The 11,455-nt window shown below is 43.2% G+C and overlaps 1 protein-coding gene across 2 annotated transcripts in view; it reads left to right on the top strand.

The window, feature by feature from the left end:
* Nucleotides 1-252: 252 nt before the first annotated feature.
* Polr3g (RNA polymerase III subunit G) overlaps nt 253-11,455 on the top strand; it is a 33,195-nt gene continuing 21,992 nt past the window's right edge. The window contains exons 1-2 of one of the 2 annotated variants that reach the window (XM_027401797.2): nt 347-390; nt 1,833-1,925. The gene's annotated coding sequence lies outside the window, so the exon portion shown is untranslated. Of the gene's footprint in view, nt 391-1,832; nt 1,926-11,455 lie in introns of both variants that reach the window. The other variant, XM_027401798.2, reaches the window with a different exon arrangement.

Raw genomic sequence — 11,455 nt, 5'->3', positions numbered from 1 at the left:
GCAGGCCGCTGCAGCAGGGCGGAGATATGGGGCGACACTGCCCTGCTCGGGGGTTCTGCTGCAGAGGCTAGGGATGATGCGTGGGAAGCGCCAGGACCGCCCCCGCACGGGCAGCAGGCGCAGCTCACTCACCGCTGGAGCCCAGAGTGAGGCCGAGCCAGTTGGAAGCAGACTACGGCGCCTGCCAAGGGCTAAAAAGCTCGGTGCCGGGGGCGTGGCCTCGCCGGCAGTGGGCGGGGCTCCTAGTGGGCTAGCTGAGCGCGGTGGCCGCGTGCAGGACAGTGATCGCTGCTGGGGAGGTGGAATCCGCGGCTCCTGGCTGGTGCGGCTGCAGGGACCCCGGCCACCTCGGCTGAACAAAGTGCACAAGCCTCGAGACGTTGTGAGCAGGTAACAGGAAGCTGTTCCGAATTGGGTTGGAGTTGAAGAGGGTAGAAGGGAGTTGATGGGGCACGTGGAGAACGTGGTGGACCCGCATCGGGAGCCAAAATTCATCAGACCTTTGGAGTGACTTGGGAGGTAGCCTTACCTCTTCAAAGCCTAATGCTGCCTTCCAAATCCTTTGACGTCTTGGTAGTTAGATCTTCCAGCCCCCTCCTGGGAGTGTTCTTAGTGAGATAGAAGGGAGTTTATGCTCTTGCTGATACTACAGAAGACTTAGCCAATCCGGAGATCCTACAGTTCGTTCACGCACTGGTTTGGCGACAGATTGCTGCTATGGGCATACCATTCCGCTTCTGATTTCTTTACTCTTGGCACCCTGGATTGTGGGGAGAGGAGTTGCTAATAGGATTTTTCTTTAAACAATTCTAAATTTCCGTCATGTTTTGTTCGGTTCTCTGCTCGTTGAGAAAGTTTCCAGAGCTTAACTAAAGAAAGGCGGGGCACTTTGAGGGGGACAGGAAAAGTGGATAATGACTGGGTGTGGCCTACCCAGCCACTAAAATCACCCCCACTGTTAACATCAAATCCCTGTGCTCTCACCCCAAGCCCTAGCTATTGCTGTATCTATTTAGGATTCAGAAATGCCCTTGAGAAGTTGACTAACCGTCAAAAATTAGAGACCCACGGGATAGCATTATAAAGGATAATTAGGAAAATGCTTACTGCAGCATCTCCTAATAGACTTTCCTGGAGGGAGAGGTGTATTCTTCCTCTATTCCTAAAGTCTCTGGTGGGAGTTCGAGCAGGTTACTGCCCCTGTGAGTATTTTGCTAATCTCATCTAAGTACAAGTTATTCAATTATGCAATTGGGATCATTCTTAGCACTAAATGATGTGTGATGAACACAAAACTATATTTTTTTTAAAAAAAAAAGTCTGATTTGAGTTCTCAAGAATCTGAGGAAGCTAATGCCTGTACACAAATACTTGTAATACAAGACAACATGAATTAAAAAATTGGATGCTATGTGGGTAAAAAGGGAGAGACTGCTGAGTGATTGCACTGCCCTCTGTACTTGATGTTTTCCCTGCAGAAGGGAGCCATGGCTCCAAGGTAAAATGGCTCATTATCATTTCTTGGTCATGAGCTCAGCAATAATTTGCCGAGAATTATTTGGCTTGTGCCAGGCTACAGTTCACAGTGGTTCTCTTTTTCTGCTTTTCAGCCTGACTCTGCTTCTCATCGTTGTTAGATTTACGCCCAGGTATTGCTGAGTGAGGCAGGACTTCTTCAGCTGGTGTTTCTGGGCTGTTCCCTGCTTTTATTACACATCACCTCCCAGTCTCTGGCGTTTCTCTAAAGTAGACTTTGCCTGTTTCCCATACATGACTGTGAACTCCATCTGAGCACAGGTGTTATTTTGTTCCCTTCTGTATTTCCAACACAGAGGATGATTTGACACAGAGGGTACTCAATGAAGACTCCAGTGGGTGATGGAAGACCCTCCCTGGGGAGACACACAGGAACCAACAGTTACTTGGTGAGAGGCAGAAGTTATGTGTCCTACATTTGTTTGAAAGATGCGAATGGCACATTGTAAACACTTGCCCTCTGTTAAAATGACTACAGAGGGAACTGAAACTCGGAACCTGAACATAAGTCTAGTCTGTTTTTGGAGGATCAGATGGAGATGATAGAAGGCCTGAGCGAAAGCAGAAATAAAGGAAGGGAGCGGCAAAGAACACCCAGCTAGAAGTCTTCTGCTAGGTGACCAGAGTGGAGTGAGTCAGGCCCTTGACTAAAACAAGTTGCAAGTCATTCATAACTGTGGCCTGATTTCCAGGCCTCCCCTGGCTTCCAGCAACTCAGACATTTGTCTAGTTAAATGTGTAAGGTTTTAATGTGTACGACGTGAGGACAGTATATGTAAGTCACAATCATAACTCTTGATAGTTTAGATCTGGGGAGAACTGCTGAGATTATCTCATGCTCTCCCAGGAGATTGTAGTTAGAGTTGAATAATGCCCATTTTCAGACATCCAGGAACAACCTCTGAATAGCAGTTTCGAGGTGGCATCCTGAGGTGGAAGGGACGGTGTTGCTTTGTTGATAATTGTATTTTAAAATTCAGATTTTGAGAGGGCTGGAAAAATGGCTTAGCAGTGACAAGCTCATGCTACTCTTGTTGAGGATCTGAGTTCAGTTCCTAGCTTCCACACCAAGTGGCTCACAACCACCAGTAACTCCAGCTCTAGGAGATCTGACATCATATTCTGACCCCCACAGGCACCTACATTCAAGTACACATACTCACAAACATTACAAATAAAATCTTAAAATTCAGAACTTTTTGCAGTTACTAATTTCCCTCACTGATTCTGCATCATTGGGATTAAAAAGGGTTGTCAACTAGTTTAGACAGGTGCTTCCCAAAAGAAAATATAGATAGAACATTGAAAGTATTTCCTGAGGCCCAATCTATACCTGCCTTTGATAGGAATTAAGACTATCAGATAACATTTCAGAACCTTTTAACTCTTCTATAAAATGGGAGATTTAATTTACTCTGATTCTTAGTTCAGCCAAGGCTGCATAGTGAGACCTTGGAGAGAGACAGACAGACAGGCAGACAGAGACACACAGAGAGATCACATATAATAAATATGGATGCCAAAATATTTTAAATGAATGGATGTTTTGAAGGAAGAATTTGGTGGCTAATGCTTTAGTACTCTCTGCTCATTGCTAGTTGAGTAAATTTGCTGAGTTCAATTGGGCCATTATAAACAGATTTGATTAACAGGGAAACAGAGAAAACAAAAACTCTTCAGTTAAGAAGTTTGGAAGCACCGGGTGTTGGTGGAGTCTGCCTTTAATCCCTGCACTCAGGAGGCAGAGACAGAGGCAGAGGCAGGTGGATCTCTGTGAGTTCAAGGCCAGCCTGGTCTACAGATCGAATGCCAGAATAGGCTCCAAAGCTACACAGAGAAACCCTGTCTCAAAAAAAAAAAAAAAAAAAAAAAAAGAAGAAGAAGAAGAAGTTTGGAAGCTAGGCCTGACCTCTCATCTATTATAGAGGCTGAAGCAGGAAGATTATAAACTCAAGGCCTCCCAAGTGTTGGGATTAAAGGTGTCAGCCACCACCACCCTGCTAGGATACCTACTAAGAAGGTGTCTCAAGAGCTAGGTAGGATTGGATTTTCTGAAGATTACATTTATCAAGTCACGCCCAATGACTTCATGATAAAAATAGGAAATTGGAGTCTGCAGAGAATATTGGGGGATGTTGGGGAATATTCCATCAAGCTGTGTTAGCTCAGATACTCTCTTGGAATTTTCCAAACTGTTTCCAGGGCCCAGCTCCAAAGATATGGGTTAATTAGGTTTGAGAACCAATTATTCTCCAGGGTTCAATATGTTTTATATGTCTCCCAGCTAATTTCTGTGACCAGGTAGGTTTGGCAAACTTTGCCTAAATTTGTTCTTAATCTTTAATTAGTGACAGATCCTAGACTGGAATGTAGCACAGTTGGGCCCCTGAGGTTGTTTTGTAGAGTAAAGGTGTGAACGCTTTCCTCAGCAGCTTGTTGTAGACTCAGCAAGTTTGGGTGACTCAGCAATTGGAATGAGGCCATTTTGATGTTTTACCTCTTTTACAGTAGATAGATGGAATTGTTAGACCCTCAGAAAGCTGAGGCTTTCAGAATCTTAGTCCAGGACGGCGGCCAGTCAAGTCATGTGACCAGTTACAAAATGGCCGTAACTTGCTTTGTTTAACATGCTTAAGTTTATACCAGGAAATAGAACATTTTTAAAACAAGTATACATAATTTACTTGAGAAATAAACAGGACTTTTTAAAACAGAATTAGCTTAATATGGTTAAAATTTTAACTTATATTACCATTTTTAAAATTTACTGTTTGTAGACATGAGAAACCATAGCACAGTTTACATTTTTCTCTGACTTGTAACAACCTTTTCTCTGACCTTCGACAACTTTCCTCTGACCTTCTATAATTTATTTTAACCCTCTATAACTTTCTGTAATAATCTTTTTCTCTGACCTCTAACTTTTCTCTGACCTTTTACAACTTGCTTTAACCCTCTATAACTTTTACCGCTTGCTGTAACTCTCTATAACCTTTTAGTTTATTTCTCTGACTTTCTTAGACATTCTTAGACAAATTTTCTTTTTTCCTTTCCCTCTTTATTACTTAAGTCTGCTACATTTTTTTTTTCATTTCTCAGTCAACATAAAAATTTTGTCAAAGTCCCTTTTACAATTCTTAATAACTTTAAGGCCCTTTTTTTTTTTTTTAGAATATCCGGATCAGGACAGATGGTTCACCTGCCTGAGCTAGCTCCATGTGCTCAAGGCAGAGAGACCTGGGGTGGGGGTGCTGCTGGTAAACCCAGACCCTTGGCCAATCCAGGGGTGGGAAAAAGACTCCTGCGGCCCCCCTGCATACCATGTGTGTGGAGCACAGAAAGACGGGTAGCAGATCGCGGCCTTGTAGCCATATTCCCTCAGAGCAGGGAAACAGCCACAACGGCAGCTGGGGCAGAAACAGCCCTACTGGGCATGCCTCAGACCCGCAGGTGGGGATAGAAAGGGGGTGGCGTGGTGGATCCTGAATTGAAAACCAATGATGATAACACAGAATAGACAGGAAAGAACAGACGCCAACCCAATCCGCCCGGGCTGCTCATAAGGCAATGGCGCCGGGAAGACGGCGGCAGAACTCGGTGGCGGGCCAAGTGTCCTTGGCCCGAGTCCGTACCTCCTGGGTCCTGGGTGTCCTCAGAGTGGCAGTCTGTCCTCCGGGTGCATCTGCCGATCATAGTTGAGGTGGCGCCACGTGCTCAGAGAATCAAGAAAAGACCCCTGACCCATGCATGCCATGTGCGTAGGGAGAGCAGGGACAGAAAGAGATGCTTAAGAAACATATAACACAAATGTGAAACATGGACAGACAGTACAGTAACACAGACTAGGGTCCTATTCGGAATTTTAGATGACTTGATTCCAACAAGTACCTCTTTTACAGATTGGGCGACCCGCTTGGATCCCCTTATAGATGGAGCAGGCAACTTGCTCCCACCAAGTCCCTGTCCTTACAGATTGGGCGACCCGCTAGGGTCCCCTTACAGATGGAGCAGGCAACTTGCTCCCACCAAGTCCCTGTCCTTACAGATTGGGCGACCCGCTTGGGTCCCCTTACAGACGGACCAGGCGACTTGCTCCCAGCAAGCCCCTGTCCTACAAATTGGGCGACCCGCTTGGGTCCCCTTACAGACGGACCAGGCGACTTGCTCCCAGCAAGCCCCTGTCCTACAAATTGGGCGACCCGCTTGGGTCCCCTTACAGATGGACCAAGCAACTTGGTCCTACCAAGTCCCGCTCCTACAGACTGCAGAAGCTGTCATCCGAACCTCCACCCTAAACAATTCTTGTACAGAAACCATACAGAAACAAAGACTGGAAGATAAAGTTACCTAGTGTGGCGCCACATGACTCAACGAAAGAGGGTGCTGTAACTTTAACTGACTAACTATGGTCCTTAACGTCCATCCAGTGGTCAAAAGTCAGACTGAGGGGGGTTGGTTACAGTCAGTCCCATCATCAAAGTCACAGATAAGACAAAACAACACCCAAGACACAGACAAAAACTATCAGATGTCTGTCTCCACCTAGACAGACAAAACCATTCCAGAAATACAGACGGCCGGGAGGACGGATAACTTCCCCAATCCAGGAGAACTACCGTACCCTCACCAGCTCCCAGACGGGAATCTCCCAAGCGTCCCTGAGGTTCCCAGACTTCCTGGAACGTCTTCCAGGGTGGCAGTCGGTGATCTCCCAAGCACGTCTACTGATCACACTCTGTCTCCTCCCGAGACCAGAGCTCTTGTCTCTTCCCGAGACACGAGCGACTGCAAAGCACAGAACCAGATTTCAGCCGGCACAAAAACACAAAGACACAGACACAGACAATACAGGGTACCCACTTACCTCCAAGATCGACTCCACTCAGGTGAGGGGTGGTCGCAAATCCAGGACGAGCCCCCAAAATGTTAGACCCTCAGAAAGCTGAGGCTTTCAGAATCTTAGTCCAGGACGGCGGCCACCCCAAACACAGAATGGAGGCGAAACTTCAATATTAAGATAAATCTCATGAGTGAACTTTGTTTTTAAGGTAAGTGGTATTTGAGACAAATTATTTCCTAGTAGAATTCCAATCAGCAAAATAGAAAATGATAAAAATATATGTATCATTCAAGTCTGCAGCCCTGTAGAAAATATATATCACCATTTTGTACTTTGTAGTGGAATAGTAGATCTAGATAATGGGTGAAACTGATGAGTATCCTATATTAAGCAAGACATTTCAGGGACCATTCTGACTGCCACCAAGAGAGAGATTAAATGTACCTTGTTACAATGAGAAATCTTGATACAATGAGAAAAACAGAATATTTCTTTATATCCTGGCAAGGAAAGTCAGTCCAAACTCTGAGGAAGCCTCTAATCTACCTATTCGGAGGAATGCATTAAACTACACAGGTATATGATCTTACAAACCCAGAATATGGAAAGTGATTGCTAATTTTGAGTTGTGCTTAGCTGCAGTGAAGTCTCTGGGAACATGTGGTAGAAAGTCGTTAGGCCCACTCAAGACCGATTGCATCAGAATATGTGTTTTCTTGTACCTTCATGTTCTGATGATGAGCGCTTTACATGGCAGCAGCCTTTTCCATAAATAATTAGGAAAACAGAACGAGGGAAGCTTTACAGTCGGAAGAAAATGTAAGAAACATCATCCCAACTGCCATGTGAAGTTTTTGTCTTAAACAAAAGAACTATAAACTCGTTTATGTGGTAAGTAAGGAAGTTAGGATGCTGATTACACAAAAGACGATAGTAAAGGACTGTAACAATTTTGCATGTGAATTATGTGGGTTTAAAAATGTTAATTAACTCACAAATTAGCACTTTTCCTTGTAGTATTTTCATACATACTTAGTTTTTGGCTGGTCCTTCAAATGCCTCTCCTGCTCCACATTTCACTACCTCCCCCCCCCTGCCACTATTCCACATGTGTTCTTTCTCCCATTCCTCTCCCTTTAGACTTCCTTTCTTCTTCCTTCATGAACCCCTTTCCAGTTTGTGACCTCTAACTACTGACTGTCACACAAATACACATATTTGGAAAGTCAGAAGCCAGGTTCTACACATGAGATTATAGACAGTATTAATTTCTTCAGTCCTGGACTACCTCAATTAATATGACCATTTGCCAGTACTATACATTTCCCTCAGATTTTATAATTTTATTGTTCTTTATGGTTAAATGTATTTCCATTGTGCATGTGTACTGCATTTTCATTATTCACTCATTGTGGGTGGACAGCTCGACTGTTGATGGAGAGCTGGGCGAGTTCCATGTTCTTGCTACTGTGAACAGACATGGACTAAGCATGGATGTGAAGTATGTCTGTGATTGGTGGATACTAAAGTTCTTTTTAGTTCTTTTGAGAAACCTCCAAACTGCTTTCCACAGTGGTTGCATTGTATTTTTTATTAAGCTGTCTGTCCTGCTTATGTATGTATATGTACGTAGTATAGCAAAGGTGATTGAAGTAAAAAGCCCACAGTTGTACTTTACAATTACAGTAACAGGAGTAAATAATTATTTCTTAATATCCAGGCACTTATGTAGGAAAATGTCAAGAATGTAGATGACAAATGTATAATGGTGAATTTACAAAATGTGTAATGTAAAATTGTTTCTGAAAATGTTCTTGGCATCAGCCATTATAGTAAGTCAAAGGCTGTGCTGCTTGAGGGATTCACACAAGAGAGGAAACTGTATTTCACCACTGATTTCATTTTGCTACAGCCCTAGACATGAGATCATTAACACTGGCAGCCATGGAGCCTTTAAAGTGCTGTGATTTGATACAGCTTATTTCCTGTAAATAAATTAACAGCTTGGTCTATGGCATCCTGCATTCTAGATGTGTGTCAGTTCACAGTAATTTTAAAAAAGAAAAGTTTTTAAAAAAACAAAAGTCAGTTTAAAAACACAAGTCACTGTGGATAATTAATATAATTTCAAGCCTCAGAGGTAGGGCTTATGGACATGCTTAGCTGTGTATTAATTGAACTACTGAGCAGTATACTCCCCTAGAACATCCTCCCAGAAGCCGCAACATATGCTGTGATTTAGAGTCATCTAGAAAGGTTTTCAGACCACTCTTGTCTAGTCTTCATGCCAAGTAATCTTGATGGATGATTTCATATGCATTAGAACTACCTAGAGGCATTCTTAGAATACAAACTGAAGCCACAAACTGTAGCCTATCCCTATAGGTGTGACTACCTCCCTCTCATTCCTCTCCCCTTCTCTATCTTCTCCCCACTCCCTTTTTCTTTTCAGTAGGACCCTGCAGTTTTCATTTTCAACAGTTACCTAAGTGAGACTGCTGTTGACTGCACTGTTTACAAACTACTGCTCCAGATTTGTCAGCTACCCAAGTCATTAGAAAATGACTGCTAAGCCGGGCAGTGGTGGCACACGCCTTTAATCCCAGCACTAGGGAGGCAGAGTTCGAGACCAGCCTGGTCTACAAGAGCTAGTTCCAGGACAGCCTCCAAAGCCACAGAGAAACCCTGTCTGGAAAAACCAAAAAAAAAAAAAAAAAGAAAAGAAAATGACTGCTAGGGTTGAAAGTTGGTTTTGTTTGTTTTCTTTTTTCCAAGACAGGGTTTCTCTGTAGCTTTGGAGGCTGTCTTGGAACTCGCACAGTATATCAGGCTGGCTAGAACTCACAGAGATCCACCTGCCTCTGCCTCTGCCTCTGCCTCCCAAGTGCTGGGATTAAAGGGGTGCGCCACCACCACAAGACTGGATATTTATGCTGGCCCTGTAATGAAGGAAGCTTAGATTTCCAGGCTTTTGGTCCAGGTTATTATAATCAGAAAATACAAAGAAGTAGCTAGCCCATTGTTTATTTTTGTAGGCCTTCCCTTATCATTAATGCCACAAAACCAAGAGGACTGACATGAATAGTCTTTGCATCCTGACAAGAGACCTTGTTTGAAATCAGCTGCTGTGTGAGACACTGTTTACCTGAGAAATTATACAACCCCAGGTATATAGGCATGCAAACATATGTATACCTATTGCACAGTTACTGGTAATCATAAATCCATACAACCCCAGGAATATAGCTCTGCAAGCATATGTATGCATATTACACACTTACTGGTAATAGTAAGTCCATTTTGAAACAGTTACTTGGCATACATGTGCCTTTACCATTCATTAAGAAAGAAGCAAATATGACTGCTACTAAGTTGATGTGGTTGTGTGAAGAACTAAATGTTGCTGAGTCTTCGATATTATAGGATGTAAAGCATCTTCAGAGATTTTCAGAGTTTCTCTATAGTTTAATTTTATAATCATCAGTGCTGAAAGAACCATTTCACACATGGAAAGCACACTGGCAGAAATATTGTAGAGCCTTTTCTGAAATTATTAGAAATGCTGTCTTGATCTGAAGCCTAGACTCATTAAACAAGTGTTTATGAACGTCGAGTCAGCAATTCAAATAGCAGTTTTCAAAATCGAACTTTGTAGCAATGGGATCTACTGTGGGTTTTTTGTTGTTGTTGTTTGTGTTTTTGTTTTTTTTTTATTTTGATGCATACTGAAGAATGATTAGGAAAACAGTAGAAGTCTTTGTAAAGTATTGAAAGTCTTTGTCTTCCATTATGTTTCTATAAAAGCAAAAGACTCACTGCAGTTTATAATGCACAATAGTTGTGAGTCTGAGCTAAGGAATTTCAGGCAGTGACTGCCTGCATTGTGTGGTGAGAAGGCCTGCATGATGCCAAGTGTGCATGTTTTTTCCTTCAGTAATAAGGCTGCAGTGATACCAGGTGAGGGTTCATTACATATTACATTTTTAATAAATTTTTGGTTTTATTGCCAAATTTTTTGGATAACCACAGTCCTATAACCCCATACAGGGCCACAACCCACAGTTAAAGAAGCAAGACTTCGCATGCTAGTGGTATATGTCTGTAACCTCAGAGAGGAAAGTAGGTCACTGGGGCTTACTGACCAGCCAGTCTTAAGCTCTAGGTTCGGTGAGAAATCTTGTCTCAAATAAGGTGGAGAAGCAATTAAATGAGATGTTCAAAGGTGATGTTAACCTCCTCCTCCACACATGTCTGCATAGGAGAACACACCCCTCCTACACACATGCGTACACTCACACATTTCTTCTCTTCCTCCTCCTCCTCCTTCTAGCTGAGATCCTGTTATCAAACCATAGAGAGATAGAGGGAATCCTGGCAGTTAGCTGAGTGTTTCAGACACCATCTCAATGTCCTGAAGACCTGAGTGAAGGAGTTGTGTCCTTTAGTCTTCATCTCTACATAGAGATGGCATATGAACTGTTCAGCCATCTTGATCACTTGCTCCTATATACATTTCTTTTTAATTAAAAAATTTTCATACAATATATTCCAATGACACTTTCCCCCTCCTCCAGCTCCTACTAGATCCTCTCCATGCATCCAACTCTGTGCCCCCCTCTCTCCCTCTCTCTCCCTCTCCCTCTCCCTCTCTCCCTCTCTCTCTCTCTCTCTCTCTCTCTCTCTCTCTCTCTCTCTCTCTCTCTCTCTCTTTCTCTCTCTTTCTCTCTCTCTCGTGCATGTGTGCGCGTGCAAGAGAGGCTTTTACTATGTACAGCTGTCTTGGAACTCTGTAAACCAGGCTGACTGGAACTCACAGAGATCTGCCTGACTCTGCCTCCCAAGTGCTGTGATTAAAGACATGCACGACCACCACCCTAGCTGTCTTTCCCCCTCTCTCTCTTTCTTTACAAAACCAAATCAAACAAGCAAAAACAAGAAACACACACAAAAGACCTTTCACAAAAGTGGAAGCCAAATATACAAGTAGAAGACCAGCAAAACAAAACTTCACAGAGCAGTATGAAACAAAAATTCTAAAAAAAAAAAAAAAAATTACTGGTGAGTTCATTCTGTGTTGTC

Source organism: Cricetulus griseus, chromosome 2, assembly GCF_003668045.3.
Source record: "Cricetulus griseus strain 17A/GY chromosome 2, alternate assembly CriGri-PICRH-1.0, whole genome shotgun sequence".
Lineage (NCBI taxonomy): Eukaryota > Metazoa > Chordata > Mammalia > Rodentia > Cricetidae > Cricetulus > Cricetulus griseus.
The sequence above is the reverse complement of the archived record's forward strand: the minus strand, read 5'-3'. Positions and strand labels throughout refer to the sequence as shown.